Source organism: Cetorhinus maximus, chromosome 31 (assembly GCF_964194155.1).
Source record: "Cetorhinus maximus chromosome 31, sCetMax3.hap1.1, whole genome shotgun sequence".
Classification (NCBI taxonomy): Eukaryota; Metazoa; Chordata; class Chondrichthyes; order Lamniformes; family Cetorhinidae; genus Cetorhinus; species Cetorhinus maximus.
This window is the reverse complement of record NC_135909.1, coordinates 20,457,414-20,475,289: the sequence shown is the minus strand read 5'-3', so window position 1 is coordinate 20,475,289 and position 17,876 is coordinate 20,457,414. Positions and strand designations below refer to the sequence as shown.

The window sequence follows — 17,876 nt, the reverse complement described above, 5'->3', positions numbered from 1 at the left end:
CATCCAGGCCGTGCTGCTGCCCAAGAAAACCAGCGCCGCTGCGGGCTCGAAGACCAAGTGAAACGGCCATTCTTTAATCTAATAACCCAAAGGCTCTTTTCAGAGCCACTCACAGAGTCTGTGAAAGGGCTGCTCACTGTGTGAACTCATTTCATTCTGGCTCTGAAAAAGCGTCATGCCGAAGCGGAACGGTAACTCTGACGCGACACAGATACTGCCAGACCTAAAAATTACTCGTTAAAAATACTAGCTTCGCTGCACAAGACACTAGTATGAAATCGCCCGACATGCCTTCCAACCCGCTTTCAATTCGGATTCTTTACCTGCTCTGTTTATAACAGGCGGGTAGAAAGCTAATGATGTGCGGAATCACCGTGAATGCCGACTGTTCCGAGTCTCACACATAAGCATCATGAACTGTGGGTTTTATTCAGGTCACGGTTTAATAGATATTGCAGAGAAAATGGGGTGAGTCATTTTTCCACTATATTGGAGTGGGAGAGTGGGGAGGTAATACACCGCTCCACTCCCCACTTAAGATATCAACAACCTTAATAAATAACCTAGTGACCGAAAGAGGACGAAATGATGCTAAAGCGGTTTGATTCATCTTTAGATTTCACGATCCCGTCCCCAGGTCTGTGCTCTTAATGTGACGTTTTGGGTGGCTCTTAAAAGAGCCTTTGTTGTGTGTTTGGTAGAAAGGGTCGAGTTGTTCAGCCGCCGAAACCATAGAGAGTGCGGCCCTGGCGTTTCAGAGCGTACACCACATCCATGGCAGTGACCGTCTTGCGCTTGGCGTGTTCAGTGTAGGTGACCGCATCCCTGATCACATTCTCCAGGAAAACCTTCAGCACCCCGCGAGTCTCCTCATAGATCAAACCCGAGATCCGCTTGACACCGCCACGGCGAGCCAGGCGGCGGATTGCTGGTTTGGTGATGCCCTGGATATTATCACGAAGCACTTTGCGGTGCCGCTTTGCTCCGCCTTTACCCAGTCCTTTGCCTCCCCAGACATGATGATTCTTCACTCAGATCGCTGCAGTATGAGACGAGCTGCTTCACATTCCTCATTTATAGAGCCTGCCCCGACCTGACTGAGAACGGGACAGAGAGTGAGAGGCGGAGCGGGGAGGAGACTGAGTGACAGACAGAACAGAGGAAGGACTGTCTTTGATAAACCAGCTCCGCCTCCTGCCTGCTCGAACCGACATTTCTTTTTAGATTGTCGACAATGGAAGTTAACACAGCGCTCGGCACAAAACTCATAGATTGGGACTTCATCTTCAACGGTTCTAGAGACCCGCAGCTTTTAAATACAGAGCTTTACAAAGAAAATTCAGTACTACTCCCGCCCAAGTACATACACTATACCCTGTCAAATCCGTCCGTTTCCACTTCACTCCCAGCTTCTGCTCTATCCCCACACACCTCCCCTCCAGGCGGGTTGAGCAGTTTACCGACACCTCACTCCAGCTGAATTAGACAAACTCATGTGTTGGACTTTGAGTTGTAACGCGGGGTTTCTCGGGTTACTAACTTACACATACTCATTCTGAATCTGTGAAAAGGAAACGAGGAGAAACTGACAGAGCAGCTGAACAAATCCCCAGTTACAATGGGGCACGGACACCGCTGTTTTATTGCAGAGTGGGGGAGGGGATGGGTATAGTGCATGTCAGTGAGATACCAGGAATTTTCAATTTAATATGAATCATTTCAGTGTGAAACCTGCTCCCAGCGCCGGGACAGGGACATTTGATTCGGGGATCAGCTCTTTCCTGAGAGACGTGGGCGGCTCTGAGAAGAGCCTTTGTGTTCAGAGGTTTACAATTTGCTCGGCTGGTTTCATTTCTTTCCTGGCGCTGCTTTCTTAGCCTTTGCTGCTTTCACTTTGGGCTTGGCCTTCGATTTATCCACTTTTTTTAAAGCCTTTCCGCCCGTGAGCTTCTTGGCGGGAGATTTTTTCTTCAGCGCTGCTTTCTTCACCGCCTTTTTTGGAGTTGCCGCCTTCTTGCTGCTTGTTTTCTTGACTGTTGCTTTCTTCGCTGGGGATTTCTTGGCTGCTACTTTCCTGGCTGGAGATTTCTTAGCTGCTGGTTTCTTTGTTTTCACCTTCTTGGCCGTTGGCTTCTTTACTAAAGATTTGTTGGCTGTTGGTTTCTTCTCCTTCTTTCCCACTTTCCCCTGGGATTCCTTCTTAGGGATTTTGAAGGAGCCGGAGGCGCCCTGTCCCTTTACCTGCACCAGGGAGCCGCTCTCCACCTTCCTCCTGATACTTAGCCTGATCTGGGAGCCGAGCTTCCCCACATCGACACCGCTGCCAGACAAAGCTTTCTTTATCGCGGCCAGGGACATCCCCTTGCGATCGCTGCAACCCGCCACAATCTGGAGGATCTGTTCGCCTAACTTGGGACCGGCTGCCTTCGATCGGGAAGCCGCCTTCTTCTTCTTGGAAAATTTGACTTGAGTGGCGGCGGCTGGAGGAGCCGTTTCGGCGGCTGCAGTATCAGTCATATCCGAGACTGTGTGTAAAATCTCTCTGACAGTCAGAACTGGATCAGAAATGAAACCAGTGGTGGCGGCTCAGAGCAACTTAAACACAGAGAGCGGACGGGGCAGAGACAACCTGCTGTCAGCTCCCGGCTCCTCCAGCCTCTCTGTGTTTCTCTCTCCTCATAAACTCCCCAATTCCACTTCAAATTGGACATTTCAGATTCCCACACTCGCTTCCTCCTGTTAACAAAATCTGAATGTTTGTTGTCGAGAAAGTTCCATCCGAATTAAATGCAGCAATTTCGATTTAAACCCGTTTCTTTGCTGCTTTGATCGCGCCCTCTCAGCTGAGCGCTGACTTCTTCTCTGTGTTTCCACTTAAATCTTGAAATTAACGAAAACTTTGCCTTAAATTCTCTCTTCAGGGCTAAGCAGGGGAGCAGCGCGATCCTATGACAGCGAAATCTTGTGATTTTGCACAAGAAAGACTCGGAAACCTGGCGCTGAGGCCGGACACACAAACACAGTGACATTAGTCTAACCCGCCCGCCTCTTTAACACACTCTCGCTGATACAATGTCACTGTCAGCCTGTTCCTGCCCCACGGAACTCATTTCTTGCTATCTTGACTCCATTCTCTCTCCACTTGTCCAGTCACTTCTCATTTACATCCGTGATTCCTCTGACACCCTACATCATATCAACAATTTCCAGTTCCCTGGCCCCAACCGCCTCCTCTTCACCATGGACGCCCAATCCCCCTACACCTCCATCCCCCACCAGGATGGTCTGATAGCTCTCCGCTTCTTCCTCGAACAGAGGCCCGAACAATCCCCATCTACCACTACTCTCCTCTGTCTGGCTGAACTTGTTCTCACACTGAACAATTTCTCCTTAAACTCCTCTCACTTCCTCCTAATAAAAGGTGTGGCTATGGGTACCCGCATGGGCCCCAGCTATGCCTGTCTCTTTATGGGGTTTGTGGAACATTCCTTGTTCCAGTCCTACTCCGGCCCACTCCCACAACTCTTTCTATGGTACATCGATGATTATTTCGTTGCTGCTTCATGCTCTCCTCTGGACTTGGAAAAATTTATTAATTTTGCTTCCAATTTCCACCCCTCCATCATTTTCACGTGGTCCATCTCTGACACTTCCCTTCCCTTCCTTAACCTCTCTGTCTCAATTTCTGGTGATAGATTGTCCACCAATATTCATCACAAGCCTATCGACTCCCACAGCTACCTTGACTACAGCTCCTCACACCCCGCTTCCTGTAAGGACTCCATCCCATTCTCTCAGTTCCTTCACCTCCGTCGCATCTGTTCTGATGCCACTTTCAAAAACAGTTCCTCTGACATGTCTTCCTTCTTCCTTAACCGAGGTTTTCCACCCACGGTGGTTGACAGGGCCCTCAACCGTGTCCGGCCCATCTGCCGCGCATCCACCCTCACACCTTCCTCTCCCTCCCAGAACTATGATAGGGTCCCACTTGTCCTCACTTATCACCCCACCAGCCTCCGCATTCAAAGGATCATCCTCCGCCATTTTCACCAACTCCAGCATGATGCCACCACCAAACACATTTTCCATTCACCCCCCCCAGTGGCATTCCACAGGGATCGTTCCCTCCGGGACACCCTAGTCCACTCCTCCATCACCCCCTCCCACGGCGCCTTCCTATGCAACCGCAGAAGGTGCATAAGTAAAGGCCTTTACTTACCTTCTCCTCACCATCCAAGGGCCCAAACATTCCTTTCAAATGAAGCAGCATTTCCCTTGCACTTCCTTCAATTTAGTCTACTGCATTCGTTGCTCCTAATGCGGTTTCCTCTACATTGGAGAGACCAAACGCAGACTGGGTGACCACTTTGCAGAATACCTTCAGTCTGTCCGCAAGCATGAGCCAGACCTCCCTGTCGCTTGCCATTTCAACACTGCACCTTGCACTCATGCCCACATGTCCGTCCTTGGCCTGTTGCATTGTTCCAGTGAAACTCAACGCAAACTGGAGGAATATCACCTCATCTTCCGACTGGGCCCTTTACAGCCTTCTGGAATGAATATTGAGTTCATCAATTTTAGATCATGAACTCTCTCCTCCATCCCCAACCCCTTTCTGATCCCCGTTTTTATTCCCCATTAATTTATATAGATTTTTCTTTTCCCACCCATTTCCATTATTTTTAAATGTATTTCCGTCCATTGTTTTATCTCTATCTTTTAACCTATTTCTATCCCTTCCCTTCACCCCATCCGCACGAGGGCTATCTGTACCTTGCTTGTCCTGCTTTCTACCCTTAATTAGCACATTCCTTAGATAATATCACCACCTTCCACACCTCTTTGACCTTTTGTCTATGACATTTTTTGGCTATCTCCACCTATCAATGGCCCTCTATCCAGCTCTACCTGTCCCACACCCCGTCTCCCTTAAACCAGCTTATATTTAACCTCTTTTCTGTTTTTACTTAGTTCTTAGTTGAAGAGTCATACAGACTCGAAACGTTAACTGTGTTCATCTCTGCAGATGCTGCCAGACCTGCTGAGTTTTTCCAGGTATTTTTATTTTTGTTCACATCTACACATTGACAGGACAAACTTGGTCTCAGATTTACCGCTCCCAGGACAGGCTTTCCTCTCCTCTCGGCCTGAGCTGTGGATTCTCGGGGATTAGTTGTAGTTTCCTAGCTCAGTAACTGTTAAACCTCTGAGACTGGAGCTGCTCACAGTGTCTGTTCCCCAGATTCAGGAGGCTGCAGCCAATCACAGCTGTGCCTGGATTAACCCGAAACTGGTTTAAATTATTATCTTGTTCACAGGCAAATTTACTTTTGATCATTGGAGGGGGCATCGAATGAAACTTTGTGGGTAGAGCTTAGGAATAAAAAAGGGGCAACCACATTATTAGGTGTATATTATAGACCCCCAGATAGTCAGCGGGAAATTGAGGAGCAAATATGTGCACAATTTTTGGAGGTGGGTAAAAACAATGATAATAGGGTGATTATATTAGGTGATTTCAACTTTCCCAACATTAATTGGGATAGACAGAGTGTTAAGGACTTGTATGGAGTGCATTTCTTGAAATGTGTACAGGAGAACGTTTTAGGTCAATATGTAGAGGGTCCAAAATGGGACGGTGCATTGCTGGACCTAATTCTGGGGAATGAAGCTGGACAGGTGGCTGAGGTACTGCTGGGCGAGCATTTTAGTGATAGCGACCACAACATGGTACAGTTTAAGTTTGTTATGGACAAAGAAATCGAAAAGTTGCAAAAAAATGTTTTGGATTGGGGGAGAGTGGATTTTAGTAAAATAAGGCAAGATCTGGCCAAGATAGACTGGGAACAGTCACTTGTGGGAAAATCTACAGAGGAACAGTGGGGGGTGTTCATAAAGGAAATGGAGTGGGTACAGGTTCAACATGTTCCCTCTAGGGTGATAGGAAGTAGTAACAAGCCCAGAGAACGATGGATGAGCAGAGATATTCGGGTTAAGATGAGATAGAAAATAGAGGCTTTAGCAGGTACAAGGAATGCAAATCAGCAGAGGCATTAGTGGAGTACAGACAGTGCAGTGTGTAGCATATGAAAGCAATTAGGAGAGCAAAGAGGGGATATGAGAGAGCTCTGGCTGGTAAAAGAAGGGAAAATCCCAAGATATTCAATCAGTATATCAATGGGAAGAGGATAACCAGGGAAATAGTATATGGGATCAAGTGGGCATTCCATGGGTGGAGTCAGAGGTCATCAGTTTTGAATGAATACTTCACGTCCGTCTTCACCCAAGAGAATGAGGATGAATGTATCGAACTCGGGGAGAAAGACTGCGAGGTTCTTAAGCAAATCGATATAGCGATTGACAAGGAATTGATGGTGTTGGCAGGTTTAAAAGTGGACAAATCTCCAGGTTCGGATGATTTGTGTCCCAGACTGCTGAGGGAGGCAAGGGAGGAGATCACAGGGGCTCGGACCCAAATTTTAATTCCTCTCTGGCCACGGGGAAGGTGCCAGAGGACTGGAGAACAGCTAATGTGGTTCCGCTATTTAAGAAGGGTTGTAGAGATAAACCAGGGAACTGCAGGCCAGTGAGTATCACGTCAGTGGAAGGGAAACTATTGGAGAAATTTCTGAAGGAGAGTATCTACCTCCACTCGCAGAGGCAAGTTTTGATCAGCGATAGTCAGCATGGCTTTGTCAGAGGGAGGTCATGCCTAACAAATTTGATTGAATTTTTTGAGGAGGTAACCAGGTGTGTTGATGAGGGTAGTGCAGTTGATGTAGTTTATATGGATTTCAGCAAAGCCTTTCACAAGGTCCCACATGGGAGACTTATAAAGAAGGCAAAGGCACATGGGATACAGGGTAATTTGATACGGTGGATTCAAAATTGGCTTAGTTGTAGGAGGCAGAGGGTAATGACAGAAGGCTGCTTTAGTGAGTGGAAGCCAGTGGCGTACCACAACGATCTGTGCTCTGTCCCCTATTGTTTGTCATTTATATAAACGACATAGATGACTATGTGGGGGGTAGGATTACTAAGTTTGCGGATGACACAAAGATTGGCCGGGTGGTTAACAGTGAGGTTGAGTGTCTTGGGCTACAGGAAGATATCAATGGGATGGTCAAATGGGAAGATAAGTGGCAGATGGAATTTAAACCTGAAAAGTGTGAGGTGATACACTTTGGATGGAGTAATTTGACAACGAAGTATTCAATGAGTAGCATGGCACTAGGAAGTTCTGAGGAACAAAGGGACCTTAGCGTGTGTGTCCATAGATCTCTGAAGGCGGAGGGGCATCTTAGTGGGTTGGTGAAAAAGGCATATGGGACACTTGCCTTTATCAATCGAGGCATAGATTACAAAAGTAGGGAGGTCATGTTGAAATTGTATAGAACCGTAGTGAGGCCACAGCTGGAGTACTGTGTGCAGTTCTGGTCGCCACGTTATAGGAAGGATGTGATTGCACTGGAGGGGGTGCAGAGGAGATTAACCATGATGTTGCCTGGAATGAAACTTTTAAGTTACGAAGAGAGGTAGGATAGACTTGGGTTGTTTTCGTTGGAGCAGAGAAGACTGCGGGGCGACCTGATCGAGGTGTACAAGATTATGAGGGGCATAGACAGGGAGCAGCTTTTTCCCTTTGAAGAAGGGTCAGTCACAAGGGGGCATAAGTACAAGGTGAGCGGCAGGAGGTTTAGGGGGATGTGAGGAAAAACTTTTTTACCCAGAGGGTGGTGACGGTCTGCAATGCACTGCCTGGGAGGGTGGCGGAGGCGGGTTGCGTCACATCCGTTAAAAAGTACCTGGGTGAGTACTTGGCACGTCATAACATACAAGGCTATGGGCCAAGTGCTGGTAAATGGGATTAGGTAGGTAGGTCAGGTGTTTCTCACGTGTCAGTGCAGACTCGATGGGCCGAAGGGTCTCTTCTGCACTGTGATTCTGTGATTCTGTGATTTGAAGATAGACTGTGTGCACTCAGCCACTAAACAACAGTATTGCGCCTTCATGTGGAGTTCAAGAGAGAGGGGGTGGAGGGATAGACAGAGACAGAGTGAGTGAGGGCGGTGAGACACAGACAATGCATCAGTTGCAGAAATCCTTGTAAATTCTGGTGTTATCCAGAAAGATTCTCATGGAGAGGCAGAAGCTGCAGTCTCAGATCTTAATGATATTGTAACAGGGACACATCATTAATCCCACACGCAGGAATAATGCTGTATTTTAACAGAAATGAGGCAGTATGAACATAATGGTCCAGTTCTAAAAATTGTGCAAGGTCAGAGGGACCAAGAGTCTTTATATCTTTGAAGGTGACAGGAGATTTTGAAGGAGTATTTAAGAAAGCAGATGGGATCTTTGGTTTCATCAACAGAGTTACTGAGCATAGAAACAGGAACGTTATGTTTAACATTTATAAAGCTCTGGTTAAGCTGCAACTAGAATATTGCCTACATGTCTGGTCACCACGTTTTTGGAAGGATGTGAGAGTCTTTGAGAGAATGCAAAGGAGATTTATCAGAATAGTTCCAGGCATGAGGGATTACAGCTGCAAGGTTTGTTTGCGGAATCCGGAGCTACTCTCCTTGAAGCAACCGAGATTGAGGAGAGGTCTGAGAGAGGTGTACAGGATTATAACAGGTTTAGATCAGGTTGACAAAGGAAAGCTGTTCCCATTATCTGAGAGCAGAAGGATGAGGCAGCATGGATTTAAAATTCAAGACAAGATGTACAGGGGGGATGTGTGCAAGAAATTTGTCTCACTCCGGGTAATGACCTGGATCTTGATCCCTCTGGGCATTGTGGAAACGGAGATGGTCAATGATTTCAAATGGAAATTGGGTGAGCGCTTGTGGGAAATAAAGTTGCAGGAATGGAGCAGGAGAATGGGACTGACTGGATTATTCTACACACAGTCAGACTGGATGGGGGGTATGGCCTCCTTCTGAGCAGCAATGTCTCCATGACTCTATGTCTCTCTGTCTCAATGACAGTGTCAGTGAGTGAGAAACAGTGGCCCATGTTTAACCCTCAGTTCCCTGTTGTACTCCCTGCAGCTCAGGGCCTTTGGGTATCACTCTCAGTGGGTGAGTGTTTCACTCGGATTGAACGAATCTGTTAGAGTTCCTGACAGATATTAACTCCTGCACGGTCCTAGAAAACACCCCGACTACCGGCTTCCTCCAGTGATTCTGCAGGATTGCTTTGTGATGACGGGCCCCTGAACAGCAAAAAGGCTGCACAGAAAGATCCCAAGCTGAAATTCTTAAGGGGGTGAGTCCTAATTTCCATCGTTCCCTTTCTCGGGAGCTCCACATCTTTTGCTGATCTCGGACATAAGTGAATTGGAGAACGTTTCAAAACAAAATTGTTCCACGAAATGTTGTAGAATTCTGCGTCATTCCGACCCACCAGAGCTCAATGGGTGGGAGCGGAAGAGCGTGTGGGCGCTGCTCTCCCCCAGCTCCACCTGGGACAGGAAGAGCCGCCAATGGAGAGACCCCGGTCCTGGGGGAATGGAACAAACAGCAGCCTCCTGGGAGGAGGGAGACAGAATGGCAAGAAGCTGTTATTGAAAATCATTGCTGCTTTCTCTCCACAAAGCAGCAGTGAATATTCCTGGTTGAGTTCCCACTCCCCAGGTTTGTTGATATTGGACAGTGAGGAGTGGGAATAGAACCGGACAGTCAGGACGTGGGGAGTTAGACAAGGAGCAGCTATTGCAGGCACCAGATGAGAAGTAGGACGGGCACTTTTTAAACAGCGGCTGTTTGGTTTCGGTGGCAGTTTTATTCGTGGAGACGGTGGCGTAGCGGGAATCTAGAGTTCCAGGTTAATGAACATAAGAACAGGAGGAATAAAGAGCAGGAATAGGCCACTCGGCCCCTCGAGTTTGCTCCACCATTCAGTAAGGTCATGGTTGATCTGATTGTAACCTCAACTCCACATTCCTGTCTACCCTCGATAACCTCTCACCCACGTGCTTTCAAGAGTCTACCCCTGCTTTAAAAGTATTCAGAGACTCCGCTTCCACCCTCTTTTGAGGAAGAGAGTTCCAAAGACTCAAGACCCTCAGCGAGAAAAAAAAATCTCCTCATCTCTGCCTTAAATGGACGACCCCTTATTTTTAAACAGTGACGACGAGTTCTAGATTCTCCTCCAAGAGGAACCATCCTCTCCACACCTACCGTGTCAAGAAACATCAGGGCCCCCTCAGAATAATGTTATGGAGGTGAGGGATCAAATCATGGTGACAAAAATTCAAAAAAACCTTGAAAGTCACATTGATAAAAACCCATCTGGTTCACGCAATCTCCAGCTCCATTTGAACGAATATACATTCCTGAGACTTGGGCTCACTGCCGGACTAACTTAGTGCTAACAAAAACAGAAAATGCTGGAAAAACTCAGGAGGTCTAACAACATCTGTGGAGAGAAAGACAGAGTTTACGTTTCATGTCTGTATGACTCTTAAACGTTAACTATGTCTTTCACTCCATAGATGCGGTTAGATCTGCTGAGCTTTTCCAGCATTTTTTATTTTTCTTTCCGATTTCCAGCATCTGCACTATTTAGCTCTTATCTCACTGTGCTGTTGGTGCTTGTGGAACTGGTGTCTCTGCTCTCTGTGAGTGATACTGTACTTACTGTGTGAGAAGGAGCTGGCTGCACTTCTCCTTTTGTCACCGAATCACTATTTCGATTCAGCTGCTATCAAACTTTTGCCTGTCGGAAGAAAAAGGTATTGATAATAATTCAAAGAGAGGTGAGGTAGCAAATATAAAATAGACCAACGCATTTGTTTCAATTAATAGTCAATCCGAAAAAACAGAAAATTAAAAGCAGCAACTCAAGCAGGGTCTGGTCTGAAGGTCTCAGCATCAGATTCTGGCCTTGTCAGCGACTCCTACAGCCCGTGAACAAATAAAAACATAAGTGGATTCCGAGAGTGGGAAGTTGTAATTTGAACTGTACAGAACTCCCTGCTCGGTCACTCAGTCCCATCCATGGAGCAGTGGATTGTTTCTGGAGGACAGGAAATTGTTGTAAAATGATCCAAGTCCTTGCTCTGCAGTAGTTGGGTGCTGCAGCACTGTCGTGCACTCAGATACTGACTCTGTTCAGAGAGGGAGAGTGAGAGAGAGAGAGAGAGTGGAAGCAAATCATCCTCTATCCCGAAGGTCTGAATAATAGTAAGGATAACGGAGTCAATCAGATACAGAATTAACCCCACTTCCCCTGGCAGTAATAGTGTATAATAGACACAGAATGATTCCCACTTTCACATTCAGTCCCACTGCCTGATACACAAATAATCCCACTTCCCCTGTCAGTAATGGGGTCTGATCGGCTCAGAATGATGCCCACATTCACATTCTGTACCACGGCCTGATACAGACATAATCTCACCCTCACATATAGTACCAGGTATTGATCCATAAAGAAGGAACCCTGCTCACAAATTGTTCCAGAGACTGAGATGCAGAATGAATCCTACACTCACAAACACTATCTGTGACGGACACATACAGAACAAATCTCGCTCAAGTCCAATAACAGTATTCTCAGTATGTATCACACATTCACATTCATCACTAGAAGGTAACAGGTACAGCTGAGAATTGACGACTGTTTTCCAGTTGGGAATTAACCAGATTTTCACTCAAGAAGAGGGAACATCTGAACACAACATGGAAGACATTAACATGACAGGGAAAATTAAGGCCCTGAAAGAAAATAATTGTCCAATAGAAAACACCCTCACTGAGCAACAGAGAACATCTTTGCAGAACAGGGAGCACTTTGAAACAACAGAGAACTTTTTTACGCAGCTGGGAACACGTTTGCACGACAGGAAAGCGTGTTTCACAACGGTGAAGATCTCTCAACAGTAGAAAGCACAGTTACACAATAGAGAGCACAGTTAAACAACAGAGGGCACAGTCACACAACAGAGGGCACAGTCACACAACGGAGAGCATTGTTACACAAGGGAGCCCAGTTAGACAACAAAGGGCACAGTTAAACAACAAAGGGCACAGCTCGACGACAGAGGGCACAATTAAACAGATGACACAGCTACACAACAGAAAGCACAGTACCACAGCAGAGAGCATATTTACACGACAGATAACATAATTACACAACAGAGCGCGCAGTGAAACAATATAGGACGCAGTTACACAATAGAGGGCGGAGTAACACGACAGAGAACACAGTTATACGAGAGCAGTTACACAACGAGAGCACAGTTACACAACAGAGGGCACAGTTATACAACAGAAGGCAAAGTTAGACAACAGAGGGAACAGGGAAACAACATCGAGCACAGTTGAACAACAGAGAACAGCATCCCGCAACAAAGAGCACAGTTACACAGCAGAGAGCACTTTTATACAAAAGAGTGCACATGCACAAAACAGAGTGCACAGTTACACAACAGGGAGCACAATTACACAACAGAGAGCACAGTTACACTACAGGGTGCACAGTTACACAACAGGGTGCTCAATTACATTACACGATGCACAGTTACACAATAAGAGTCATTATTACAAACAGGGGACATCTCTGTGCAGCTGGGAACAGTTTACAAAAATGATTAGTTTCTCCACCTCTGTGTCTTGCTAATTTTCTCGGCGTCTTTCTCTGTCATCTTGTGTATCCTAACAGTCTCTTGCCGCCTTTCTGTGTGTGTTTTTCTGTCTGTTTCTGGTGTTACGCAGTGGAATTGTGCAGCCAAGATGATCCACCCAACACATCTTCTCTCGCTCAAAAGCACGAAACAAGTGACCATTTAGCTCCCTAATACATAAAATTAACATTCATCACCTAATGACAATATACAGCAGAGTGGCGCAGCGGAAGCGTGCTGGGCCCATAACCCAGAGGTCGATGGATCGAAACCATCCTCTGCTATTTATATACTCACTAAAATTAACATTTTGCTGCAACCCACAAACTTATCTCATTTGTAGGTATTAGAATTGGCATCTCGCTTCCTGTAAACATTTCAGTGTGCAACAAATATCTCAAATTGCTTTTATTCACACAAGGACACTAGCTGCAATTGCTACAAACACACACCAGCCGAGCCCAGCCCATTTCTCGCAAAGAGCTGGCACAGTCTGAATATTCTTCTCTTGTTCACTCTCACCCCATCATTGCCTGAATGGGAAATTCCTGAGATGGGAAAATATAGTGAAATTGATATTTATTATATGCAGTCTGTCCGACCTATATGACAAGCAGCAGTAATTCACCATGCTAATTTGGACAACAGCTTCCTACACTGCAACATGTACCATCGAGGAAGGGAGAATCATCATAATGAAGACAGCATCATGTCAAAGGCAGTTAATCAATATTTGGGTAGATATCAGCGTTCAAGCTTAATTACTGGTTTAAAACTGGGAAAGTGAAGTTCCTTCCTTGGTCCTTGCATCAAATACCTTTTATACAGAAAACACCTTTAAGAGCCTCTGACTGTTTCCTTTATCCTGTTAGTAGCTGTTCGGAATTTAATGTGTTCAGCTTCCTGCTCATTCAGCCCTTACCGACCTTACTTAAGGTGAAAATTGTAACACTTTTGTGACCTTTCTCTGCCTCTAACATTATGTGGTCACTCATTGCTAGATGCTCATATACTGTCAGAAAATGAATTAATTATCTCCCGTTACTTATTACTAGATCTAATATAACATTTTTCTCTTGTGGTTTCCAAATCAGGGTGGACTGCAGGAGAGGTTAAATGACAAAAGAGTTGATGGTGCAAGGTTAAGGTAAATGGGCAAGTAACAAAACCAAAGAAACAAAACAAAACCAAAGGTCTGAATGAGGGCATGATGAACAGCTGCCATCCAAAAGCAAAAACAAGAGAAAAATGTGAATTCAACCAAAATATCCAATGGAAAAGATACACAATGGGGATTGAGATTACATTCTCAAATTGTACTCAGTATTCAGTCTGGAAGGTTGTAAAGTTCTCAATTTAAAGATGAGACACGGTTTGTCGAGCTTACATTGAGATTCATTAGAACACTGCAGGATGCCGAGGACAGAAAGGTCAGTGTGAGGAGAAGATGGAAAATTAAAATCACAGGAGATCGGAAACTCAGGGTCGTACTTGCTGACAGAGCAGATGTTCATCAAAGCAATCACCGAAACTGCCTAACATAGATGAGACCACCATTGTGAGCAGTGAATGCGGGGTGCTAAATTGAAGAAATTAGAGATAAATCACTGTTTCAGCTGGAATGAGTATTTTGGTGAGGACAGGTAATATTCCATACCAACACTGCTAATTAACCTTCCTTTTTTCTCAACTGGTTATCTCTCCTCTCTGTGGTTGACAGGGCCCTCAAGCATTTCTTTTCCATTTCGCGAGCTCTGCTCTCAACACTTCCCTCTCTCCCAGAACATCGATAGGCTTCCCTTGTCCTGACCATCCTCCCCACCATCTTTCACATTTAATGGATCATCCCTTGTCATTTCTTTGTAAGGCAGAGAGTTGTTGCGGTCTTAAACCCTTTGCCGTAATTGGTGGTGGAAGCCGGATCAAAATAAACTTTCAAAAGTGAAACGAGTAAATATCGAACGGAAAATATTTTAAGGCTATTGTGAAGGAGAAGGGGAGTGGGACTGATTTGTTGCTGTAGAGCTTGCACAGAAACGATTAACACAAACTTTTCCTCCCGTGTCGCTGTTTAGAATGAAATGGCGCTAAACGCTTCCCAGAATGCTCTGGGGGATTTAAAACGGCCTATCTCGAACAGAAGGGCCGCACTGCGCAGGCGCACCTATGTCCACCGGAAATCCTGTCTACGCCGAGCATGCGCGGTACAGCTCCCGAAAACTGAGCGTTGTCGAACGCAGCCTCAGTAGCACCGATTTTTAGAGTCCGAATCAGAGCCTCCGGGTCCGGCGGACGATCGGCGAGGGACCCGGGGGATTTCACCATGAAGCCGATGGTGCAGCGCCTCCCTCATCCCAGCCGCCGCTTCCCGGTTTCATCTCCCGTTTGCACCGAGTCTTTGATGCGGTAACAGAGAGGGTTGGGGAGGGTGATGCTGTTCATGTGGTTTACATGGATTTCCAAAAGGCATTTGATAAAGTCTCACACAACAGACTTGTCAACAAAGTTACAGCTCATGGAATAAAACGGACAGAGCAACATGGATATGGAATTGGCTGAGTGACAGGAAACAGAGGGTAGTGGTCAATGGTTGTTTTTCAGACTGTAAAAAGTTTTTAGTGGAGTTACCCAGGGGTCGGTGTTCGGACCCTGCTCTTCCTGAAAAATATTGTTGACCTACTCCTTGGTGTATGGGACACCATTTCAAAAGTTGCAGATGACATGAAACTTGGAGGTATTGTGAACTGTGAGGAGGATAGTGTTAAACTTCAAGAGGACATAAGCATATTGGTGAAATGGGCTGATAAGTTCGACCTCAGATTGACCCGGGGCCGGCCCTGAGGAGCATGCACACTCTCAATGCCGGGGAAGTCAGTCCATTGAATAGAGCCGTTTCTGGGATGCAGGTAATTGTGGGAACTGCAGTCACCATGGGCGGATGTTAGTAAGTGTTTTATTGCAGGTTGATTGTTAGTAATCCGAAATGTGAACTTTTCTTTTTCCACAGATGCTGTCTGATGTGCTGTGTATTTCCAGTATTTTCTCTCTTTATTTCAGATTGCCACTATCGACATGATGTTGTCAGTGAATTATTGCAGGTGTTGTTCATAAAACCAAGGTCAGAAACTCAAACTGGCAAATGAAGAACACTTTTGAATCAGAATGGATGTTGGACGTGGAAGTCATTCCTCACTTACTTTGAAGGTATGTTCTTGTTGGCTGATTTATAACTGGAGAGTAGAGAGAGGAGAAGGCGGTGGGTTTAACCGCAAGCACTTTTAAGAACAGTAGGGCCCAAGCATTTCTGATAGAAGGTCATTTACTGTTTCCTGTACAGTAACAGAGACTGACAGGAAGTATATTTCACATTTATATGTAATAGCAGAGACTGACAGATGGTGTTAATTCTACCCACATTCATATATTGTAAGACAGATTGACAGAGAGTTAGTTCATCGAACCATAGAATGATTACAACATAGACGGAGGCCATTCTGCCCATTATGTCTTTGCTGGCCTTCTGAAGGAGCAAATCACCTCTTGCCACTTCACCGCCTTTTCCACATAGCCCTGCATGTTTTTCCTTTTTGGATAATAATCCAATTCTCTCTTGAATTCCTTGATTGAACCTGCCTTTACTACATTCTCATGCACTTCTCCTATCCGGTCACTGCATGACAAGGTTTTTCCTCATGTTGCCATTGCTTATTTTACCAGTTACCTTAAATCTGTGCCCATTGTCCCTCCACCTTTCCACCAATGGGATAAAAAGTCTTCCTGTCTGCTCTGCCACACTCGCAGTAACAGAGACAGACAGAAAATTAATTCCACATACATTCAGTAATGCAAATTATTAGACTTTTTATTCAAACGCACTTACAGTAACAGACTCTAACAGAGAGTTAATTTCACACTCAGATCCAGTAACAGACATTGACAGGAAGACAATTCCACAATCACGCACAGCAACCAAGACTGTCAGAAATTTAATTTCACACTTACTCACAGTAACTGAGACTGGCAGAGAGTGAATACCACACTCATAGCAAAATTGATACTGACAGGTACAGAATTAATTCTGCATTCATGTACAGCAAAGAGTTTGACATGTAAGGTATGAATTCCACACCCACAGTCAATACCAGAGACTTAATGATAGAGATTTAATTCTTCACTCTCTAAACAGAGACTGAGAGTTAATATTTCACTCATATACAGTAACACAGATTGGCAGATGATGAGTGTGGAATTAACTTTCTTGAAGTAGCAGAGCCTGAAAGGAGTTCTTTCCATGGCCCGATACAGTAACCGAGACTGACAGATACAGCATTAATTCCACCTTCTGATACAGTGACAGAAACTGACAGTTAATTTTATATTCGCCTACAGTAATAGATTATCATACAGAGTTAATTTCACACTCACGTACAGTAACCGACATGATTGGATAGAAAGCTAAATCCGCGCTTGCATATGTGACAGAGATTGAAAGTTAAGCTTAACACAATAGGAAGGATCTGAATGCATTGGAGAGAGTGCAGAAGATGTTTATGAGAATGATTCCAGGGATGAGGCACTTCAGTTATGAGGAAAGATTGGAGAAGTTGGGACTGTTTTCCTTGGAGAGGTGAAAGCTAAGAGGAGATTTGATAGAAGTTTTCAAAATCATGAGGTGTGTGCATAGAGTAGATAGAGAGAAACTTCCCACTTGTAAACAGATCGAGAACCAGAGGGCATGGTTTTAAAGTGTTTTGCAAAAGAAGCCAATGTGAAGTGAGAAAAAACTTTTTCACACAACAAGTAGTTAGGTTTTGGAATGCACTGCCTGGCAGTGTGGTGGGGGCAGGTTTAATTAAGTCATTCAAGAGGGCATTGGATGATCATTTGAATAGAAACAATGTGCAGGGTTATGGGGAAAAGGCAGGAGATTGGCACTAAGTTTAAAATGCTCAGAGAGCTGGTGCAGACATGATGGGCCAAATGGCCTCCTTCTATAGCATAACAATTCTGTGATTCTGTGAATTCACACTCGCAATAACAGAGACTGACTGATAGAGAGTTAATTCCACACACTCAGTAACAGAGGCTGACAGATTGTTTATTCCTCACTCACATTCAGTCACACAGGCAGACTAATATGTGAGTGTGGAACTAACTCTCTTACTTTCACTCAGCCTCTGTTGTTGTAAGTTAATTCATCACTGAAATATTAATGGAAATTGACAGGTCCTAAATTCCA

General features: G+C 45.3%; 1 protein-coding gene and 1 non-coding gene across 2 annotated transcripts in view; both read left to right on the top strand.

Annotated features, from left to right (window-relative positions):
• The window catches only part of LOC144670314 (histone H2B-like), a 1,149,071-nt gene that overhangs the window by 359,961 nt on the left and 771,234 nt on the right, over positions 1-17,876 (top strand). The gene's annotated exons all lie outside the window — the stretch shown is intronic.
• Positions 12,850-12,921, top strand: trnam-cau (transfer RNA methionine (anticodon CAU)). The gene has a single exon. It is a non-coding gene; the product is annotated as a tRNA-Met (tRNA).